This window comes from Triticum urartu, chromosome 7A, assembly GCF_056163025.1.
Source record: "Triticum urartu cultivar PI428250 chromosome 7A, HENAU_Tu73, whole genome shotgun sequence".
Taxonomy (NCBI): domain Eukaryota; kingdom Viridiplantae; phylum Streptophyta; class Magnoliopsida; order Poales; family Poaceae; genus Triticum; species Triticum urartu.
Genome location: NC_141879.1, coordinates 214,743,032 through 214,765,889, shown reverse-complemented (window position 1 = coordinate 214,765,889; position 22,858 = coordinate 214,743,032).

The following is a 22,858-nucleotide window of genomic DNA, read 5'->3' as shown; positions in this document are numbered from 1 at the left end:
GGGGTTAGAGGAGGACCAGATGGGGCTGTGGGAACAAGTTGAGCTCATGGAGATTAGTGGAAATGGACGAAACATGCATTTTAGGTTTCTGCCAGAAGGTGTTTGATGGTGGTTTGGGAAAGCAAATGGATTCCAAGTGATATGAAGATTAACAGGATCAAGTGTCATATAGAAATGGGGTTGATCACCAAGTTGGAGCTCATTTGGAGGAAGTTGACAATGCAACTTTGGTAAACCCTAGAAATTAGCAGAAGTGGACTTTTCAAGATTTATTCATGCAAATCTATTCTCCTTGATGCACCACTTAGTGTAGTGTCATCAATTGAGGTCATGAACATGTCCACAAAAGTTGAGATAAAAAGGAGAAAGTTGCCAATGTAGAGTTGTTCAAATTTGGTTTTAGGGAGAGAGGGTTTTGGGGCACTTTGATCAAGATAACATTCTCTCCAACTTGTGCCATTTGGTCTAGATGCATTTTAACACCATTTTAGAATGTGCACCAAGTTTGAGAGCATTTGGACATGTTTGACAGTGCAAAGTTGTTCAAACTTGAAAAAGGACAGAAGTGGTTTTGAGAGGGTTTCATGGGGTTATACTGTTCTCCATGACATGAGACTTGGCAAGATCATCAAACATGTCATATGTGACATGCTAGGATTTTCTTGGAATTTTTTGGGAATATTTCCTTTGTAAGTATTTCAAAAGCTTGAAATATCCAGAAAGGGTTTTTGAGGGATTTGACCAATATCTTGAACATGACCATGTGGTGAAACTCTTATATATGGACAATATATGTCTACTGAGTTTCCCTAGTTTTTCCCAAATATTTTTAAAGCATTAACATAATTTTTACCTATTAAAGACCATTTCTGGACTTAAGAAAAAGCCTTTAAATAAAATAGGAAAGTAACTTTTAAAATCATATTTTTGTGTTTTCTGGGTGTCCTATATCTAATAGGAGTCAAATATGTTTTTGGAAAGATTTTTACTGCCCTAAATTAAGTACTTGCAGTACAAACCTCAATTCTGGGGTTTTTGGAAAACTAATTTTTGAAAATACTATTTGGCCAAATTATTTTTGTAAGAAATTATTTTTATGTCCTATACACATGGCATGATCATTGGTTCGAGGGTTTGGAGCAAGGAGATGAAGTATAGGAGTTGGAGGATTTATTTGATTTTTGGAGCACTTGCAAACAGCAGTCAGACATTCAATCAAAGCAAAGACAAAACACTCAAAAGTTTTTGTCAAACCACATTTTATCATGATTTATTAGCTTAAGTGTTGTGGCATGAAAATCAGGGTGTGACACATGGCAACCGACTCATCATCTTCATCATCGTCATCATCCTCATTGTACTCTTCTTGTACAACCAATGCCTTGGGAGGAGTCTTCTTGGTGAAGTTGTTCTTGTTGGGGAACGACTTGGCCTTGTCCTTTCGGATGAGCTTGCCACCATTGTCTTCCCACTTCTCATACGGGCATTCCGCAACAAAATGACTCACGTTGCCGCAATTGTAGCAAGTCCTTACACGTTTCTTGCCCCTTGTGCCACTCGAGTTGTTTTTGCTAAAGTTTGGCCTCGAGTTTTTCTTGCTCCAAAATTGCCTTGAAGCAAGTGCCATGTGTTCATGATATGCATACTTCGTATCTTCGGGGTTGCTCTCCTCTTCTTCCTCTTCTTCTTCTTCTTCAACGGTGAGCTTGGCCTTAAATGCAAGGTTAGGCTTCTTTGCCCGTTGAGAACGGAGCACCGCATTGTCGGCGGTCTTGTCCAAAATGTTCATGGCCACAAACTCATCCAACACTTCGCTTGAGGTCAAAGTGTGGAAGTCCGGTCTTTGACGAATGACGGAGGACATGGCCTTGTGGTAGGGCATCATTGCCTTGAGGAATTTGCACTTGATCCAATTGTCATCCGTGTCCTTGGTCCCATGATCTCGTAGTGAGACCGCGAGTTTGGTTACTCTCCGATAAAGCTCACGAGGTTCTTCATCTTCTTTCATAGCAAACTCATCGGCCTCATCTTGCACCACTTCATAGTTGGAGCGTTGAATGCTTGTGCTTCCGCGGTAGAGAGAGACAACACAAAGCCATGCATCTTTGGCCAAGGCGAAGGGCTGAAGATGAGGTAGATCTTCGGGTGGAATTGCATCTTGAATGATGAAGAGAGAATTCTCATTGAATTGATTATCCGCGGCTTCTCGAGGAGTGAAGTTGCTTGGATCATGCGGATAAAAAACTTCTTCAATGATTCTCCAAAGGTTAGTGTTCACATGATTTAAATGATGTTTAAAGCGGTAAACCCAAGAATCAAAGTCCTCATTTTTCACAATCTTAGGGGGAGGACCGGCATGATTCAAATGAGTAGAAGGAACCGGTCCACCATAAACAAGTGGTGGTTCCACATGAGCAAAGATGCCGGTGCCATTTTTACCACTAGAAGATGGAGCCTTTTCACTACTAGCTTCCCCCTTGTCGGGGATAACATCCGTCACCTTGTTGGTGGGATCACCCACTTTCAACGGTGCGGTGGAAAGTTTAAGCCCCTCAAGAAATTTAGTAAACATGCTTTCAACCTCGGTCGTCATGGAGGTCTTCAATGTCTCTAAGGCCACATTGAATTCCTCACGAGAGACCGAGGTTCCCCCATCGCCCGTGGACGAGATCGGATTCACACTGGAGTGTTCCTCCACACTGTCTACGGTATCAACCATACTCTTTGGACGGTAAAGTCCTTAATAAAGAGACGAGGCTCTAATACCAATTGAAAGGATCGATATGGTTGACTAGAGGGGGGGGGTGAATAGGCAACTACCAATTTTTAACTTTTCTTTATCAAATTAAACTTTGCATCAAAGTAGGTTGTCTAGATGTGCAACTAGGTGAGCAACCTATATGATGCAATACCAACAAGCAAGAAAGAGAAGTAACCCTAAAGAGCTTGCACAAGTAAAGGTAAGAGATAACCAAGAGTGGATCCGGTGAAGACGAGGATGTGTTACCGAAGTTCCTTCCCTTTGAGGGGAAGTACGTCTCCGTTGGAGCGGTGTGGAGGCACGATGCTCCCCAAGAAGCCACTAGGGCCACCGTATTCTCCTCACGCCCTCACACAATGCGAGGTGCCGTGATTCCACTATTGGTGCCCTTGAAGGCGGCGACCGAACCTTTACAAACAAGGTTGGGGCAATCTTCACAACTTAATCGGAGGCTCCCAACAAAACCACGAAGCTTCACCACAATGGACTATGGCTCCGTGGTGACCTCAACCGTCTAGGGTGCTCAAACACCCAAGAGTAACAAGATCCGCTAGGGATGAGTGGGGGAATCGAAAATCCCTTGGTGGAAGTGTAGATCGGGGCCTTCTCAACCACTCCCGAGCAAATCAACAAGTTTGATTGGCTAGAGAGATAGATCAGGCGAAAATGGAGCTTGGAGCATTTAATGGAGCTTGAGCAATAAATGGAGCTTGGGGGAGGAAGAGGTAGGTTAAAGAGAAGAAGGGGACTCCCTTTTATAGTGGGGGCAACAATCCAACCGTTGCCCCCCACCAACCAGCCCCGCACAGGGCGGTACTACCGCTAAGAGGGGGCGGTACTACCGCTAGGTCAGCGGTACTGCCGCACCAGCTAGCGGCACTGCCGCGCAGAGGAGACTAGTAGGGAATAGGACCCAACGCGGTACTACTGCGGTGGTAGGGGCGGTACTACCGCTCCTGAAACGGTACTACCGCCTCTACAACCGCAACTAGTGACGCAAAACCCGACACAAGAAAAAGACCCTTCGAGTCGAGGCGGTAGGAGCTAGACAGCCCAGCGGTACTACGGCAGCAGGGTCACGGGCGGTACTACCGCTGTGGAGCGGTACTGCCGCTTGTGACCCTTCGGCCGTACTACCTCTGGTAGTGTGGTACTACCGCTGAGACACTGAAGAGAGCGAGAGAATCTCTCCAATGAGGCTGAGGACGAGGCGATGGTGCCAGGCACCCCAGCGGTACTACTGCTGTGGAGACAAGGGCGGTACTACCGCTGTGGAGCGGTACTGCCGCTTGTGTCTCCTCAGCGGTACTACGGCTGGGTTGCGTGGTACTACCGCTGGGACCCAGACAGGACAAGGAAAAGTGGAGAGACCTCTTCAAAGGAATGGACAAGCTCGGAGGGTGAGAAGCTGATGTGTACGTGTTGATTCCACCCATGCAAAACCCCAGCGGACCCCCTCTTGATAGTACGGTGCCCTCTACGCAACTAGTCCACCGAGAGAGAAACGAAAGAGCTACACCGTCTTGAAGGACACTCCGAAGGGAAGGAAACGTCTCGTGCCAGGGGTGAATCTGTGAACTATTCAAAGCACATGATTAGTCCGCAAACATGTTGTCATCAATCACCAAAACTACCTTGAGAGAGATATGCCGTTACAGTTGGGGTCGTACTTAGAAGGGTCCTCAGATTGCCACTGGCTGGCGATCTCCTCCGGATTCCACTGGTAAACGGACTGACGGTGAGGGTCAGATTGTGGCTCCGGCTCTGCAGCTGACATCTGGTTCCGGTAGGTAAGAATGTCCTCCGGCAGAACAAGGTATATGCCTGAAAATATGTTAAAAAAGAGGGCACAGGCAAGGTAATAAACTCACAATAATTTTTTAAAATATCAATTTATATTTGAGTGTCTTATTTCTATCCTTAACAATAAACTCATGTGCTACCATACTCTTATAACCTAGAGCAACATCAGGCAGCAACTTTTCTTCTTTCTCATAATGCCTGATAGGTATGTTAAAGTGTGCGGCAAGGTGTGAGGCAAAGATGACTCCGAGGACGGGCCCCTTTGTACGGTTCAGATTTAACCGTCTAGCAACAATAGCGCCTAAACTGAAAGTAGTACCATGAAACAAGGCATGGCGCACAATAGCAATATCAGGAGCACTAAGGTTCCCACAGTTCCCGCGACCAATTAAGCATCTACTAGAAAATATTGCGAAGTAATATAGAACAGGAAAATGTATGCTAGTGATTCTCGCATCGGAAACTTTCCTCGTTTCCCCTACAACAATCATATAAATAAATCCCTCCACATCATTACGATGTGGTTCCTCTATGCTGCCCTCAAAGGGTATCAAACATACCCGGCAAAAATCATAAAGTGACATCTCCTTATGCTCATCATATAAATAAAATTCCATCGAAGGTGTTGATCTCCTAGCATGGAAATGAAAGTTTTGCACAAAGATATTGGTGAGTAAGAGGTACTGTTCACGCTAGTCATGGAGGAAGGCGGTGAGGCCTACATTCTCAGCCAAATGATAAAAATCTTCATGAATCCCGACCTCTTTCAAGAACTCATCACAAGGCCATTCACATGGCCGAACCTCCACAGTACGAGGGAGATTATACTTGGGCTTCTTGTTCTCTTAACTCTGCTTATCCTTCGAGCTTTGGCTCGATGAGCCCCTCAAAAATCTCTTCATCTTTTTCTGAAAATTTCTGAAATTTTTAGTAACTTAAAATAAAAGTGAACCAAACTCAACAAAACTGATAACAACTACTCCTACAAGTGCCTAGAGGCTATATCATGCATTAAAACTACTTTTGACCACATAAATTTGACATGCAAGCTTAAGAATAGGGTCACCTAAGCAACACAAATTTGCAATGAATAAAGCACTAGAACAAAACCTAATTGGACCATTGGAGGAGTCACATACCAGAGAACAATCCCACAAAGCAGTTTTGTGAATGGAGTTTTGAGCAAGGAGATTGAAAATGGCAGCAAGATGAGGAAGAACTCGGGTTTGAGCTGGCTAGTGATTTTTTTGGGAGGAAGGAGTGTGTGGTGGCTGGAATAAGTGGAGGGGACCCATGTGGGGTCCACGAGGCAGGGGGCGCGCCCAAGGTGGTGGGCGCGCCCTCCACCCTCGTGAGCACGTGGCTGCTCCCCCTGCTGTGTTCTTAGTGCCAGATATTCTCAAATATTCTAGAAAAATCATATTTAATTTTCAGGGCATTTGGAGAACTTTTATTTTCGGGGTATTTTTTATTACAAGGATAATTCAGAAAACAGACAGAAAATACTATTTTTCGGAGTATTTTTCGGAGGTTTTAAACTAAATAACAGAAAGTAAAAGGAGGGTACAGAGAGTTGTGTTTTCTAACTTCATCCATCTCATGCTCATCAAAAGGAATCCACTAACAAGGTTGATCAGGTCTTGTTAGCAAACTCATTTCGAATAACATGGAACCGGAGAAATTTCGAATAACACTAGGTTACCTCAACGGGGATATGCACATCCCCAACAATAAGAATATCATATTTCTTCCTGACGGTAGGAAGAGGAAATTCAAAACCTCCAATAGTAATCGTTGAAATTTTTCCAATAGAATTGATACTGTGGACTTGAGGTTGTTTCCTCGGAAAGTGTACCGTATGCTCATTACCATTAACATGAAAAGTGACATTGCCTTTGTTGCAATCAATAACAGCCCCTGCAGTATTCAAAAAGTGTCCTCCAAGAATAATAGACATACTATCGTCCTCGGGAATATCAAGAATAACAAAGTCCGTTAAAATAGTAGTTTGCAACCACAACATGCACATCCTCACAAATACCGATAGGTATAGTAGTTGATTTATCATCCACTTGCAAAGATATTTTAGTAGGTGTCAACTTATTCAAATCAAGTCTATCATATAAAGAGAGAGGCATAACACTAACACCGGCTCCAAGATCACATAAAGCAGTTTTAACATAGTTTCTTTTAATGGAGCATGGTATAGTTGGTACTCCTAGATCTCCAGGTTTCTTTGGTATTCCACCCTTAAAAGTATAATTAGCAAGCATGGTGGAAATTTCAGCTTCCGGTATCTTTCTCTTATTAGTAACAATTTCCTTCATATACTTAGCATAAGGGTTCATTTTAAGCATACCAGTCAAACGCATATGCAAAAAGATAGGTCTAATCATTTCAGCAAAGCGCTCAAAATCCTCATCATCCTTTTTCTTGGATGGTTTAGGAGGAAAAGGCATGGGTTTCTGAACCCATGGTTCTCTTTCTTTAACGTGCTTCCTAGTGATAACCCACAAGTATAGGGGATTGAACAGTTTTCGATAAGTAAGAGTGTCGAACCCAATGAGGAGCTAAAGGTAGAATAAATATTCCCTTAAGTTCTATCAAACACCGATACAACTCTACGCACGCTTGACGTTCACTTTACCTAGAACAAGTATGAAACTAGAAGTACTTTGTAGGTGCTGTTGGATAGGTTTGCAAGATAATAAAGAGTACGTAAATAAAAAGTAGGGGATGTTTAGATAAAGAAACAATAAAGTAAATATAGCGAGTGTGGAAAAGTGGTGGTAGGAGTTGCGAAATTGCCCCTAAGCAATTGACTACTTTACTAGACCGATAGCAAGTATTATGTGGGAGAGGCCACTGCTAGTATGTCATCCCTTACTTGGAATTCTATGCACTTATGATTGGAACTATTAGCAAGCATCCGCAACTACTAATGTTCATTAAGGTAAAACCCAACCATAACATTAAGATATATTGGTCCCTCTTCAATCCCGTATGCATCAATTTCTATGCTAGGTTGAAGCTTCTATCACTCTTGCCCTCCAATACATAGTCCTATCAACATACAACTAACCCTATGGTGTGATCCACGCGCGCGCTCATATGATGGGCACCAAAGGACAACAACATAACCACAAGCAAATTAAATCAATCATAGCAATTCATCAACCACCGATAGGACAATGAAAATCTACTCAGACATCATAGGATGACAACACATCATTGGATAATAATATGAAGCATAAAGCACCATGTTCAAGTAGAGGGTACAGCGGGTTGCGGGAGAGTGGACCGCTGTAGATAGAGGGGGGAAGGTGATGGAGATGTTGGTGAAGATGGCGGAGGTGTTGGTGAAGATCGCGGTGATGATGATGATGGCCACGGCGGCGTTCCGGCGCCACCGGGGGAGAGGGGAGAGGGGCCCCCTTCTTCCTCTTCTTCCTTGACCTCCTCCCTAGATGGAAGAAGGGTTTCCCCTCTGGTCCTTGGCCTCCATGGCATGGGAGGGGCGAGAGCCCCTCCGAGATTGGATCTATCTGTCTGTTTCTCTCTGGTTCTGCGTTCTGTTCTGGCTCTGTTTCACCGTTTCGTATATATATGAAGATCCGTAACTCCGATTGGCCCGAAACCTTCGCCGTGATTTTTTTCCGAATATTAGCTTTCTTGCGGCAAAAGAAGAGCGTCAACCGCCTTACGATGGGCTCACGAGGGTAGGGGCGCCCCCTGCCTCGTGACCACCTCGGGCACTGGTTCGCGTTGATTTTCCTTCCGAATTTTCCATATTTTCCAAAAATAAGCTCCGTCCATTTTTATCCCGTTTGGACTCCATTTGATATGGATATTCTGCTAAACCAAAAACACGCAACAGACAGGAACTGGCACTGGGCACTGGATCAATATGTTAGTCCCAAAAATAGTATAAAAAGTTGCCAAAAAGTATATGAAAGTTGAATAATATTGGCATGGAACAATCAAAAATTATAGATACGACGGAGACATATCAGCATCCCTAAGCTTAATTCATGCTCGTCCTCGAGTAGGTAAATGATAAAAAAGATAATTTTTGATGTGGAATGCTACCTAGCATAATCTTGATCATATGTCTAATCATGGCATGAATATTAAGATACGAGTGATTCAAAGCAATCATTTGACATAAAAACAATAATACTTCAAGCCTACTAATAAAGCAATCATGTCTTTTCAAAATAACATGGCCAAAGAAAGTTATCCCTACAAAATCATATAGTCTGGCTATGCTCCATCTTCACCACACAAAATATTCACATCATGCACAACCCCGATGACAAGCCAAGCAATTGTTTCATACTTTTGACGTTCTCAAACCTTCTCAACTTTCACGCAATACATGAGCGTGAGCCATGGACATAGCACTATAGGTGGAATAGAATATGATGGTGGAGAAGACAAAAAGGAGAAGATAGTCTCACATCAACTAGGCGTATCAACGGGCTATGGAGATGCCCATTAATAGATATAAATGTGAGGAGTAGGGATTGCCATGCAACAGATGCACTAGAGCTATAAGTATATGAAAGCTCAAACTGAAACTAAGTGGGTGTGCATCCAACTTGCTTGCTCATGAAGACCTAGGGCATTTGAGGAAGCCCATCGTTGGAATATACAAGCCAAGTTCTATAATTAAAATTCCCACTAGTATATGAAAGTGATAACTCAAGAGACTCTCTATATGAAGGACATGGTGCTACTTTGAAGCACAAGTGTGGTAAAAGGATAGTAACATTGCCCCTTCTCTCTTTTTCTCTCATTTTTTATTTCTTTTTATTTTTTGGTGGGCTTCTTTGGCCTCTTTTTTTTATTTGGGCTTCTTTGGCCTCTTTTATTTTTTTGTAAAGTCCGAAGTCTCATCCTAATATGGGGGAATCATGGTCTCCATCATCCTTTCCTCACTGGGGCAATGCTCTAATAATGATGATCATCACACTTTTATTTACTTACAACTCAATCTTACAACTCGATATCTAGAACAAAGATATGACTCTATATGAATGCCTCCGGCGGTGTACCGGGATGTGCAATGATCTAGCGTAGCAATGACATCAAAAAATGGACAAGCCATGAAAACATCATGCTAGCTATCTTACGACCATGCAAAGAAATATGAGAATGAATGCTCAAGTCATATATATGATGATGTTGGAAGTTGCATGGCAATATATCTCGGAATGGCTATGGAAACGCCATGATAGGTAGGTATGGTGGCTGTTTTGAGGAAGATATATGGTGGGTTTATGGTATCGGAAAAAGTTGCACGGTACTAGAGAGGCTAGCAATGGTGGAAGGGTGAGAGTGCGTATAATCCATGGACTCAACATTAGTCATAAAGAACTCACATACTTATTGCAAAAATCTATTAGTTATCGAAACAAAGTACTAAGCGCATGCTCCTAGGGGTATAGATTGGTAGGAAAAGACCATCGCTCGTCCCCGACCGCCACTCATAAGGAAGACAATCAATAAATAAATCATGCTCCAACTTCATCACATAACGGTTCACCATACGTGCATGCTACGGGAATCACAAACTTCAACACAAGTATTTCTACAATCCACAACTACCCACTAGCATGACTCTAATATCACCACCTTTATATCACAAAACTATTGCAAGGAATCAAACATATCATATTCAGTGATCTACAAGTTTTATGTAGGATTTTATGACTAACCATGTGAATGACCAATTCCTGTCATCTCTCTAAATAGATATAAGTGAAGCAAGAGAGTTTAATTCTTTCTGCAAAAGATATGTCCATGCTCTAACAAATATAAGTGAAGCAAAAGAGCATTCTACAAATGGCGGTTGTCTAAGTAAAGAGAAACAGGCAATCCAAACTTCAAATGATATAAGTGAAGCACATGAAGCATTCTATAAAGCCATACTCAAAAGATATAAGTGAAGTTCAATGAGCATTCTATAAATCAACCAAGGACTATCTCGTACCAGCATGGTGCATAAAAAGAAAAATAAAAACCTAAATGCAAAAGACGCTCCAAGACTTGCACATATCGCATGAACGAAACGAATCCGAAAACATACTGATACTTGTTGAAGAAAGAGGGGATGCCTCCCCAACATCCCCAAGCTTATACGCTTGAGTCTCATTGAATATTTACTTGGGGTGCCTCGGGCATCCCCAAGCTTGAGCTCTTGCCTCTCTTCCTTCTTCTCACATCGAAACCTTCTCGATCATCGAACACTTCATCCACACAAAACTCCAACAGAAAACTCGGTAAGATCCGTTAGTATAATAAAGCAAATTACTACTCTAAGTAATGTTGAAAACCAATTCATATTTTGTTTTTGCATTGTGTCTACTGTAATATAACTTCTTCATGGCTTAATCCACTGATATAAGTTGATAGTTTCATCAAATCAAGTAAACTATGCATCAAAAACACAATCTGTCTAAAGCAGAACAGTCTGTAATAATCTGAACATTCAACCATACTTATGATACTTGAAAAATTCTGCCAAAATTATGAAAAATAAAAAATTTGTACAGCAAGACAGTGAAAAAAGAATCAGAACCATTTGACGTTCCAGTAAAAAATTAAAATTCATGCACTACAGCCAAAGTTTCTGTCCTGCACTGCACAAACCATCAAGCAAATGTAAACATCCTAAAGGAAAACCTTGGCACATTATTTTTATAATACAATGGAATTGTACAAGGGGATAATTATTTTTTTGAAAAGTTTCTGTAATCAAGATTCACAAAGTTGCCGTGAGCATGAACAAAGTTCAAGGAGCTCTCCCACTTCAACAGTGCTTGTCTTTCTCACTTTCACTTTCCTTTTTGAAAAGTTTTGGGTTCCCCTCTTTCTTTTTGTTGTTTTTAAACTATATGAAAGCACTCACAGAAATAAATGACTCTCTAAAACTTCTGGGTTGTCTCCCTAGCAGCGCTTTCTTTAAAGCCATTAAGCTAGGCATATAGTGCTCAAGTAGTGAATCCACCCGGATCCCAAGGTATATCAAAGCCAATTTTAATTAACAATGATTTGTAATTTAGTAGTGAGCACAAAGCAACATATATCAAGCAATGACGAAGTCTAACTCTCTTCCTATGCATCGGCATGTCATAAAAGAACAATTCATGCACACCTAGTAAAGGCCAATGCATAGTATAAACAGTTTCTTGCAATTTTGTCATGTTGGAAACATAGAGAGGTGGAGATATAGTTCCTCTCTCATAATAATTGCAAGTAGGAGCAGCAATCACATGCATATTATACTCATCAAAATCATCATGTGCATCGGTAAAAGGCAACCCATCAATGTAATCCTTAATAAGATCAAACTTCTCCGATATAGTGTAGTTTGGAGAATTCAAAAAGATATTAGGACTATCATGCGTGGGTGCAATAGCAAAAATTTCATGTTTAACATAAGGAACTATAGCAAGTTCATCTCCATAAGCATAATTCATATTGGCATCTTGGCCACAAGCATAGCAAGCATCATCAAAAAGGGATATTTCAAGAGAATCAATGGGATCATAACAGTCATCATAGCAATCATCCTTCGGTAAGCACGAAGGGGAATTAAACAATGTATGAGTTGAAGAGTTACTCTCATTAGAAGGTGGGCACGGGTGATCAATCCGCTCTTCCTCCTTTTGTTCTTTGATCTCCTCCTCATCTTTTTCATCCAATGAGCTCACAGTTTCATCAATTTCTTCTTCCATAGACTCCTGCAAAATATTAGTCTCTTCTTGGACAGCGGAGTAGTCCTCAATATATAGTTTAACATAAGCATTAGAATCATAATTCTCATAACAATATTCAAGTATGGCAAAATTTTCAGATTTGTGAAGAGTAGCATCATACTTTTCAATCAAAGAAGCAATTTCAGTAGCACCCTTAAAAGCAACAAATTCTTCAATTTGTTGAACATCATAGTAATTATAAACACCCTTAGCATACGAAGATACGATTCCATTATTACTAAACTCACATTGATAGGGAAGGTGTTTCTTAGGGTTTTCAGAACAACAAGTAAAATCATATATTTCACATAAATTCCAAGCATAGCATTACGAACATTGAATTTGACCCCATAATAGTTTCCCTTTTTCAGATATACGGTGTCGCACATAACAAGCATGCTCATCTAAGGATTTGCCCTCAACTAAGCTAGTTGGGGTTTCAACACGAGCACATAGGGATCGAAGATGATCCAGTAATAAGTTTGAACAGTGTGATAGATTTTGATTGGTTCTTCAACCATTGGTTTAGTAGGTACAACTAATTTTTTTGGTATTTTGCGTTTCCTACCCATAACTAAAGATAGAAAACAACTAAGAACAGCAAATAAAAATTACTTAGTGATAAAGCAAACAAGCACACACGAGAATATTCACCCCACGCTATTGCTCCCCGGCAACGGCGCCAGAAAAAGGTCTTGATAACCCACAAGTATAGGGGATCGCAACAGTTTTAGATAAGTAAGAGTGTCGAACCCAACGAGGAGCTAAAGGTAGAACAAATATTCCCTCAAGTTCTATCGACCACCGATACAACTCTACGCATGCTTGACGTTCGCTTTACCTAGAACAAGTATGAAACTAGAAGTACTTTGTAGATGTTGTTGGATAGGTTTGCAAGATAATAAAGAGTACGTAAATAAAAAGTAGGGGCTGTTTAGATAAAGAAACAATAAAGTAAATATAGCGAGTGTGGAAAAGTGGTGGTAGGAGTTGCGAAATTGCCCCTAAGCAATTGACTACTTTACTAGACCGATAGCAAGTATTATGTGGGAGAGGCCACTGCTAGCATGTCATCCCTTACTTGGAATTCTATGCACTTATGATTGGAACTATTAGCAAGCATCCGCAACTACTAATGTTCATTAAGTTAAAACCCAACCATAGCATTAAGATATATTTGTCCCCCTTCAATCCCGTATGCATCAATTTCTATGCTAGGTTGAAGCTTCTATCACTCTTGCCCTCCAATACATAGTCCTATCAACATACAACTAACCCTATGGTGTGATCCACGCATGCGCTCATATGATGGGCACCAAAGGACAACAACATAACCATAAGCAAATTAAATCAATCATAGCAATTCATCAACCACCGATAGGACAATGAAAATCTACTCAGACATCATAGGATGGCAACACATCATTGGATAATAATATGAAGCATAAAGCACCATGTTCAAGTAGAGGGTACAGCGGGTTGCGGGAGAGTGGACTGCTGTAGATAGAGGGGGGAAGGTGATGGAGATGTTGGTGAAGATGGCGGAGGTGTTGGTGAAGATCGCGGTGATGATGATGATGGCCACGACGGCGTTCCGGCGCCACCGGAGGAGAGGGGGAGAGGGGCCCCCTTCTTCCTCTTCTTCCTTGACCTCCTCCCTAGATGGGAGAAGGGTTTCCCCTCTGGTCCTTGGCCTCCATGGCATGGGAGGGGTGAGAGCCCCTCCAAGATTGGATCTATCTCTCTGTTTCTCTCTGGTTCTGCGTTCTGTTCTGGCTCTGTTTCACCATTTCGTATATATATGGAGATCCGTAAATCCGATTGGCCTAAAACCTTCGCCGTGATTTTTTTCCGAATATTAGCTTTCTTGCGGCAAAAGAAGAGCGTCAACCGCCTTACGGTGGGCTCACGAGGGTAGGGGGCGCGCCCTAAGGGGGGGCGCCCCCCTGCCTCGTGACCACCTCGGGCACTGGTTCGCGTTGATTTTCCTTCTGAATTTTCCATATTTTCCAAAAATAAGCTCCGTCCGTTTTTATCCCGTTTGGACTCCGTTTGATATGGATATTCTGCGAAACCAAAAACATGCAACAGACAGGAACTGGCACTGGGCACTGGATCAATATGTTAGTCCCAAAAATAGTATAAAAAGTTGCCAAAAAGTATATGAAAGTTGAATAATATTGGCATGGAACAATCAAAAATTATAGATACGACAGAGACGTATCACCTAGCAACAAAGTCTCTTTTATCATAACATTGATTCTTTGATTGTGGGTTATCAAGATCAACAACAGGTTCAATATCTACATCATTATCATTGCTAGGTTGAGCATCAACATGAACATCATCATTAGGTTCATGTTCATTACCAGATTGTGTTTCAGCATGAGAAATAGAAATATCATTGGGATTCTCAGGTGTGTCAACAACAGGTTCACTAGAAGCATGCAAAGTCCTATCATTTTTCTTTTTCTTCCTCTTAGAAGGACTAGGTGCATCAACATTAGTTCTCTGAGAATGTTTCTCTATTCTCTTAGGATGGCCCTCAGGATAAAAAGGTTCCTGAGTCATTTTACCACCTCTAGTCATAACTCTAATAGCATTACCATTCTTCTTATTATTTAATTCACTGAGCAAATCATTCTGAGCTTTAAGTACTTGTTCTACTTGAGTGGTAACCATAGAAGCATGTTTACTAATATGTTTAAGTTCACCTTTAACTCTAGACATATAATCACTCAAGTGTTCAAGCATATCAACATTGTGTTTCAATTGTCTACCAACATAAGCATTGAAATTTTCTTGTCTAACCATAAAGTCATCAAACTCATCCAAGCATTGGCTAGAAAACTTAGTAAATGGAATTTCAAATTTATCAAATCTATAGAGAGAATTTACCTTTACTACCTGTGTCGGGTTATCAAGACCAGGTATGTCTTCAATAGGTGGTAAATTCTTAACATCTTCAGCTGTAATACCTTTTTCTTTCATAGATTTCTTTGCCTCTTGCATATCTTCAGGACTGAGAAACAGAATACCCCTTTTCTTCGAAGTTGGCTTAGGAGTTGGTTCAGGAAGTGTCCAATTGTTTTCATTTGTCAACATATTATTCAATAGCAATTCAGCTTGATCAACAGTCCTTTCCCTGAAAGTACAATCAGCACAACTATCCAGGTGGTCTTTGGAAGTATCGGTTAGTCCATTATAAAAGATATCAAGTATTTCATTTTTCTTGAGAGGATGATCAGGCAAAGCATTAAGTAATCGGAGAAGCCTCCCCCAAGCTTGTGGGAGACTCTCTTCTTCAATTTGCACAAAATTATATATTTCCCTTAAAGCAGCTTGTTTCTTATGAGCGGGGAAATATTTGGCAGAGAAGTAATAAATCATATCCTGGGGACTACGCACACAACCAGGATCAAGAGAATTAAACCATGTTTTAGCATCACCCTTTAATGAGAATGCAAACAACTTAAGGATAAAGTAAGAGCGAGTTTTCTCATCATGAGTAAATAGGGTGGCTATATCATTTAATTTAGTAAGATGTGCCACAAAAGTTTCAAATTCATAGCCATAAAAAGGATCAGATTCAACCAAAGTGATTAACTCAGGATCGACAGAGAAATCATAATCCTTATCAGTAATAAAGATAGGTGAAGTAGCAAAAGCAGGGTAATATTTCATTCTAGCATTCAAAGACTTTTCATTAAGCTTAGCTAATAATTTCTTAAGATCAGATCTATCATTGCAAGAAAGAAAGTCTCTAGCAGTTTCTTCATCCATAACATAACCCTCAGGCACAACACGCAATTCATATCTAGGGGGAGAATCTTCATCATCACTTTCATCAATATTATCAGTTTCAATAATTTCATTCTCTCTAGCCCTAGCCAGTTGTTCATCAAGAAATTCACCTAGTGGCATAGTATTATCAAGCATAGAAGTAGTTTCATCATAAGTATCATGCAAAGCAGAAGTGACATGCGACAAATCAGAATGAATAGCAGGTGTAGGTGTCACAAGTTTACTCAGATCAGAAGGTGAATCAAGTGCAGAGCTAGATGGCAGTTCCTTACCTCCCCTCGTAGTTGAGGGAAAAATCTTGGTTCTTTGATCTTTCAAGTTCTTCATAGTGACCAGCAGATATAAATCCTGAGTGACTCAAAGAATAGAGCTATGCCCCCCGGCAACGGCGCCAAAAAATAGTCTTGATAACCCACAAGTATAGGGGATCGCAACAGTTTTCAAGGGTAGAGTATTCAACCCAAATTTATTGACTCGACACAAGGGGATCCAAAGAATATTCTCAAGTATTAGCAGCTGAGTTGTCACTTCAACCACACCTGGAAACTTAATATCTGCAGCAAAGTGTTTAGTAGAAAAGTAATATGATAGTAGTGGTAACGGTAGCAAAAGTAATATTTTTGGTTTTATAGTGATTGTAACAGTAGCAATAGAAAAGTAAATAAGCGAAGAACAATATATGAAAAGCTCGTTGGCATTGGATCGATGATGGAGAATTATGTCGGATGTGATCGATCATGCAATAGTTATATCATAGGGTGACACAGAACTAGCTCCAGTTCATCAATGTAATGTAGGCATGTATTCCGAATATAGTCATACGTGCTTATGGAAAAGAACTTGCATGACATCTTTTGTCCTACCCTCCCGTGGCAGCGGGGTCCTATTGGAAACTAAGGGATATAATGGTCCCGATTATTGTCACTTCGGGGTTAACGGATCATAACACATAATAGGTGACTATAGACTTGCAAGATAGGATCAAGAACTCACATATATTCATGAAAACATAATAGGTTCAGATCTGAAATCATGGCACTCGGGCCCTAGTGACAATCATTAAGCATAGCAAAGTCATAGCAACATCAATCTCAGAACATAGTGGATACTAGGGATCAAACCCTAACAAAACTAACTCGATTACATGATAAATCTCATCCAACCCATCACCGTCCAGCAAGCCTACGATTGAATTACTCACGCACGGCGGTGAGCATCATGAAATTGGTGATGGAGGAAGGTTGATGATGACGATGGCGACGGATTCCCTTGTCCGGATCCCCAAACGGACTCCGGATCAGCCCTCCCGAGAGAGTGTAGGGCTTGGCGGCGGCTCTGTATCGTAAAACGCGATGAATCCTTCTCTCTGATTTTTTCTCCCCGGAAGTGAATATAAGGAGTTGGAGTTGAGGTCCGTGGAGCGTTAGGGGGGCCACGAGGCAGGGGGCGCACCTAGGGGGGAGGCGCGCCCCCACCCTCGTGGACAGGGTGTGGGCCCCCTGACGTGGATTCTTATTCTAGTATTTTTTATATATTCCAAAAATAATCTCTGTTGATTTTCAGGTCATTCCAAGAACTTTTATTTCTGCACAAAAATGACACCATGGCAATTCTGCTAAAAACATCGTCAGTCCGGGTTAGTTCCATTCAAATCATGCAAGTTAGAGTCCAAAACAAGGGCAAAAGTGTTTGGAAAAGTAGATACGACGGAGACATATCATTTGACAACGCAGTTGATGTAGTCGAACTTCTTCTAGCTCGGACCGATCAAGTACCAAACGTACGACACCTCTGTGTTCTACGCACGTTCAACGCGATGACGTCCCTCGCCTTATTGATCCAGCAAGGTGTCGAGGAAGTAGATGTGTTCCGTCAACACGATGGCCGGGTGACGATGATGGTGAAGTGATCCGCACAGGGCTTCACCTAAGCACCACGAGAAATATGACCGGGGGTGTAAACTATGGAGGAGGGCGCCACAAACGGCTAACAATTGATGTTGTGTGTGTTCTAGGCGCCCCCTCCCCACATATATATAGGTGGGAGGGGAGGACAGGCAGCCATGGGCGTCCTACGGTTGGCCGCCGCCCCCTAGGGGCCTTGCCTTGCCCTGCGCCCCCCTTTCCATGTATGCATGAAGGGGAAGGAAAGATGGGGGGTGAGGGAAGGGAGTGGGAATCCTAATCCACACTTTCCTTTCCCTTCCCCCCTTTCCTTCTCCTCCTCCTATAGCCATATAGGGCGCACCAACCCCTTGTGGGCTGGTGTGTTCCTTCACAAGGCCCATATGGCCCATATGATTGCCGGGGTACCCGAAACACCTTTCGGTGACCCGATCAGTACCTGATACCCTCCGGAACACTTCCGGTGTCCGAATACCATCGTCCTATATATAAATCTTTACCTCTCGACCATTTTGAGACTCCTCATCATGTCCGTGATCTCATGTGGGACTCCGAACAACATTCGGTCACCAAATCACAAAACTCATATGATACTATATCGTCATCGAACGTTAAGTGTGCAGACCCTACGGGTTTGAGAACTATGTAGACATGACCGAGACACCTCTCCTGTCAATAACCAATAGCGGAACCTGGATGCTCATATTGGCTCCTACATATTCTACGAAGATCTTTATCGGTCGAACCGTTACGACAACATACGTTATTCCCTTTGTCCATCGGTATGTTACTTGCCCGAGATTCGATCGTCGGTATCTAAATACCTAGTTCAATCTCATTACCGGAAAGTCTCTTTACTCGTTCCGTAATACATCATCTTGTAACTAACTCATTAGTTACTTTGCTCGCAAGGCTTCTTATGATGTGTATTACCGAGAGGGCCCAAAGATACCTCTGCGATACTCGGAGTGACAAATCCTAATCTCGATCTATGCCAACCCAAAAAATACCTTCGGAGATACCTGTAGAGCATCTTTATAATCACCCTGTTACGTTGTGACGTTTGATAGCACACAAGGTATTCCTCCGGTATCCGGGAGTTGCATAATCTCATAGTCGAAGGAATATGTATTTGACATGAAGAAAGCAATAGCAATAAAACTGAACGATCAATATGCTAAGCTAACAGATTGGTCTTGTCCATCACATCATTCTCCTAATGATTTGATCCCGTTCATCAAATGACAACACATGTCTATGGTTAGGAAACTTAACCCTCTTTGATTAACGAGCTAGTCTAGTAGAGGCTTACTAGGGACATGGTGTTTTGTCTATGTATCCACACATGTATCAAGTTTCTGGTTAATACAATTCTAGCATGAATAATAAACATTATCATGATATAAGGAAATATAAAATAAAAACTTTATTATTGCCTTTAGGGCATATTTCCTTCAGTCTCCCACTTGCACTAGAGTCAATAATATAGTTCACATCGCCATTTGATTAACACCAATAGTTCACATCGCCATGTGATTAACACCCATAGTTCACATCGCCATGTGACCAATACCCAAATGGTTTACTAGAGTCAATAATCTAGTTTACATCGCCATGTGATTAATACCCAAAGAGTACTAAGGTGTGATCATGTTTTGCTTGTGAGAGAGGTTTAGTCAACGGGTCTGCCACATTCAGATGCGTATGTATTTTGCAAATTTCTATGTCTACAATGCTCCGCATGAAGCTACTATGGCTAATTTCTCCTACGTTCAATATGTATCTAGATTGAGACTTAGAGTCATCTAGATCAGTGTCAAAGCTTGCATCGACGTAACTCTTTACGATGAACTCTTTATCACCTCCATAATTGAGAAACATTTCCTTAGTCATCTTTAAGGTAACTAAGGATAATTTTGACCGTTTTCCAGTGATATAGTCCTAGATCACTATTGTACCCTCTTGCCAAACTCATGGCAAGGTACACAACAGGTTTGGTAAACATCATGGCATACTTTATAGAACCTATGGCTGAGGCATAGGGAATGACTTTTATTCTTTCTTTATCTTCTGTCGTGGTCGGGTTTTGAGTCTTTATTCGACTTCACACCTTACAATACAGGCAAGAACTCCTTCTTTGATTGATCCATTTTGAACTCCTTCAAAATCTTGTCAAGGTATGTACTCATTGAAAGTCTTATCAAGTGTCGTGATCTATCTCTATAGAGCTTGATGCCCAATATGTAAGCAGCTTCACCGAGGTCTTTCATTGAAAAATTCTTATTCAAATATCCTTTTATGCTATCCAAAAATTCTACATAATTTCCAATCAACAATATGTCATCCACATATAATATTAGAAATGCTACAGAGCTCCCACTCACTTTCTTGTAAATACAGGCTTCACCATAAGTCTGTATAAAGCCATATGCTTTGATCACCTTATCAAAGCGTATATTCCAACTCCGAGATGCTTGCACAAGTCCATAGATGGATCGTTGGAGTTTTTCACACTTTGTTAGCACCTTTAGGATCAACAAAACCTTTTGGTTGCATCATATACAACTCTTTTTTAAGAAATTCATTAAGGAATGCAGTTTTGACATCCATTTGCCGGATTTCATAAAATGCGGCAATTGCTAACATGATTCAGACAGACTTAGGCATCGCTACGAGTGAGAAAATCTCATCGTAGTCAACACCTTGAACTTGTCGAAAACCTTTTGCGACAAGTCAAGCTTTGTAGGTAGTAACACTACCATCAGTGTCCGTCTTCCTCTTGAAGATCCATTTATTCTCAATGGCTTGTCGATCATTGGGCAAGTCCACCAAACTCCACACTTTGTTCTCATACATGGATCCTATCTCAGATTTCATGGACTCAAGCCATCTGTCGGAATCTAGGCTCATAATAGCTTCTTCATAGTTCGTAGGTTCGCCATGGTCTAATAACATGACTTCTAGGATAGGATTATCGTACCTACTCTGGTGCGGAACGTGCTTTGTTCGACTTACGAGGTCCAGTAGTAACTTGATTGGAAGTTCCATGGTCATCATCATTAGCTTCCTCTCTAGTTAGTGTACGCATCACGGGAACGGATTTCACTGATGTGCTACTTTCCAATTCGAGAGAAGGTACAATTACCTCATCAAGTTCTACTTTCCTCCCACTCACTGCTTTCGATAGAAACTCCTTCTCTAGAAAGGTTCCATTCTCGGCAACAAAGATCTTGCCTTCGGATATGTGGTAGAAGGTGTACCCAATTGTTTCCTTAGGGTATCCTATGAAGATGCACTTCTCCGATTTGGGTTCGAGCTTATCAGGCTGAAGCCTTTTGACATAAGTGTCGCAACCCCAAACTTTAAGAAATGACAACTTAGGTTTCTTGCCAAACCATAGTTCATACGATGTCGTCTCAACGGATTTAGACGGTGCCTTATTTAACATGAATGCAGTTATCTCTAATGCATAACCCCAAAACGATAGTGGTAAATCGGTAAGAGACATCATAGATTGCACCATATCTAATAAAGTATGGTTACAATGTTCGGACACACCATTACGCTGTGGTGTTCCAGGTGGCGTGAGTTGTGAAACTATTCCATATTTTTTAAATGAAGGCCAAACTCGTAACTCAAATATTCACCTCCGCGATCAGATTGTATAGACTTTATTTTCTTGTTACGATGATTCTCCACTTCACTCTGAAATTTCTTGAACTTTTCAAATGTTTCAGACTTGTGTTTCATTAGTTAGATATACCCATATCTGCTCAAATCATCTGTGAAGGTCAAAAAATAACGATACCCGCTGCGTGCCTCAACACTCATCGGACCGCATACATCGGTATGTATTATTTCCAATAAGTCATTAGCTCGCTCCATTGTTCCGGAGAACGGAGTTTTAGTCATCTTACCCATGAGGCATGGTTCGCAAGTATCAAATGATTCATAATCAAGTGATTCCAAAAGCCCATCTTCATGGAGTTTCTTCATGCGCTTTACACCAATATGACCTAAACGGCAGTGCCACAAGTATGTTACACTATCATTATAAACTTTTTCATATTTTAGCATCAATATTATGAATATGTGTATCACTACGATCGAGATTCAGTAAACCATTTACATTGGGTGTATGACCATAGAAGGTTTATTCATGTAAACAAAACAACAATTATGCTCTGACTTAAATGAATAACCGTATCGCAATAAACATGATCCAATCATATTCATGCTCAATGAAAACACCAAATAACATTTATTTAGGTCCAACACTAATCTCGAAGGTAGAGGGAGTGTGCGATGGTGATCTTATCAACCTTGGAATCACTTCCAACACACATCGTCACCTTGCCCTTAACTAGTCTCTATTCATTTTGCAACTCCTGTTTTGAGTTAGTAATCTTAGCAACTGAACCGGTATCAAATACCCTGGGGTTACTATGAACACTAGCAAAATACACATCAATAACATGTATATCAAATATACCTTTGTTCACTTTTGCATCCTTCTTATCCGCCAAGTATTTGGGGTAGTTCTGGTTCTAGTGACCATTCCCTTTGCAGTAGAAGCACTCAGTTTCAGGCTTAGGTCTAGCTTTGGGCTTCTTCACAGGAGTAGCAACTTGCTTGTCATTCTTCTTGAAGTTACCTTTCTTTTCCTTTTCCCTTTTTCTTGAAACTAGTGGTCTTGTTAACCATCAACACTTGATGATCTTTCTTGATTTCTACCTCCGCTGATTTCAGCATCACGAAGAGCTCGGGAATCTTTTCTATTATCCCTTGCACATTATCGTTCATCACAAAGTTTTAGTAGATTG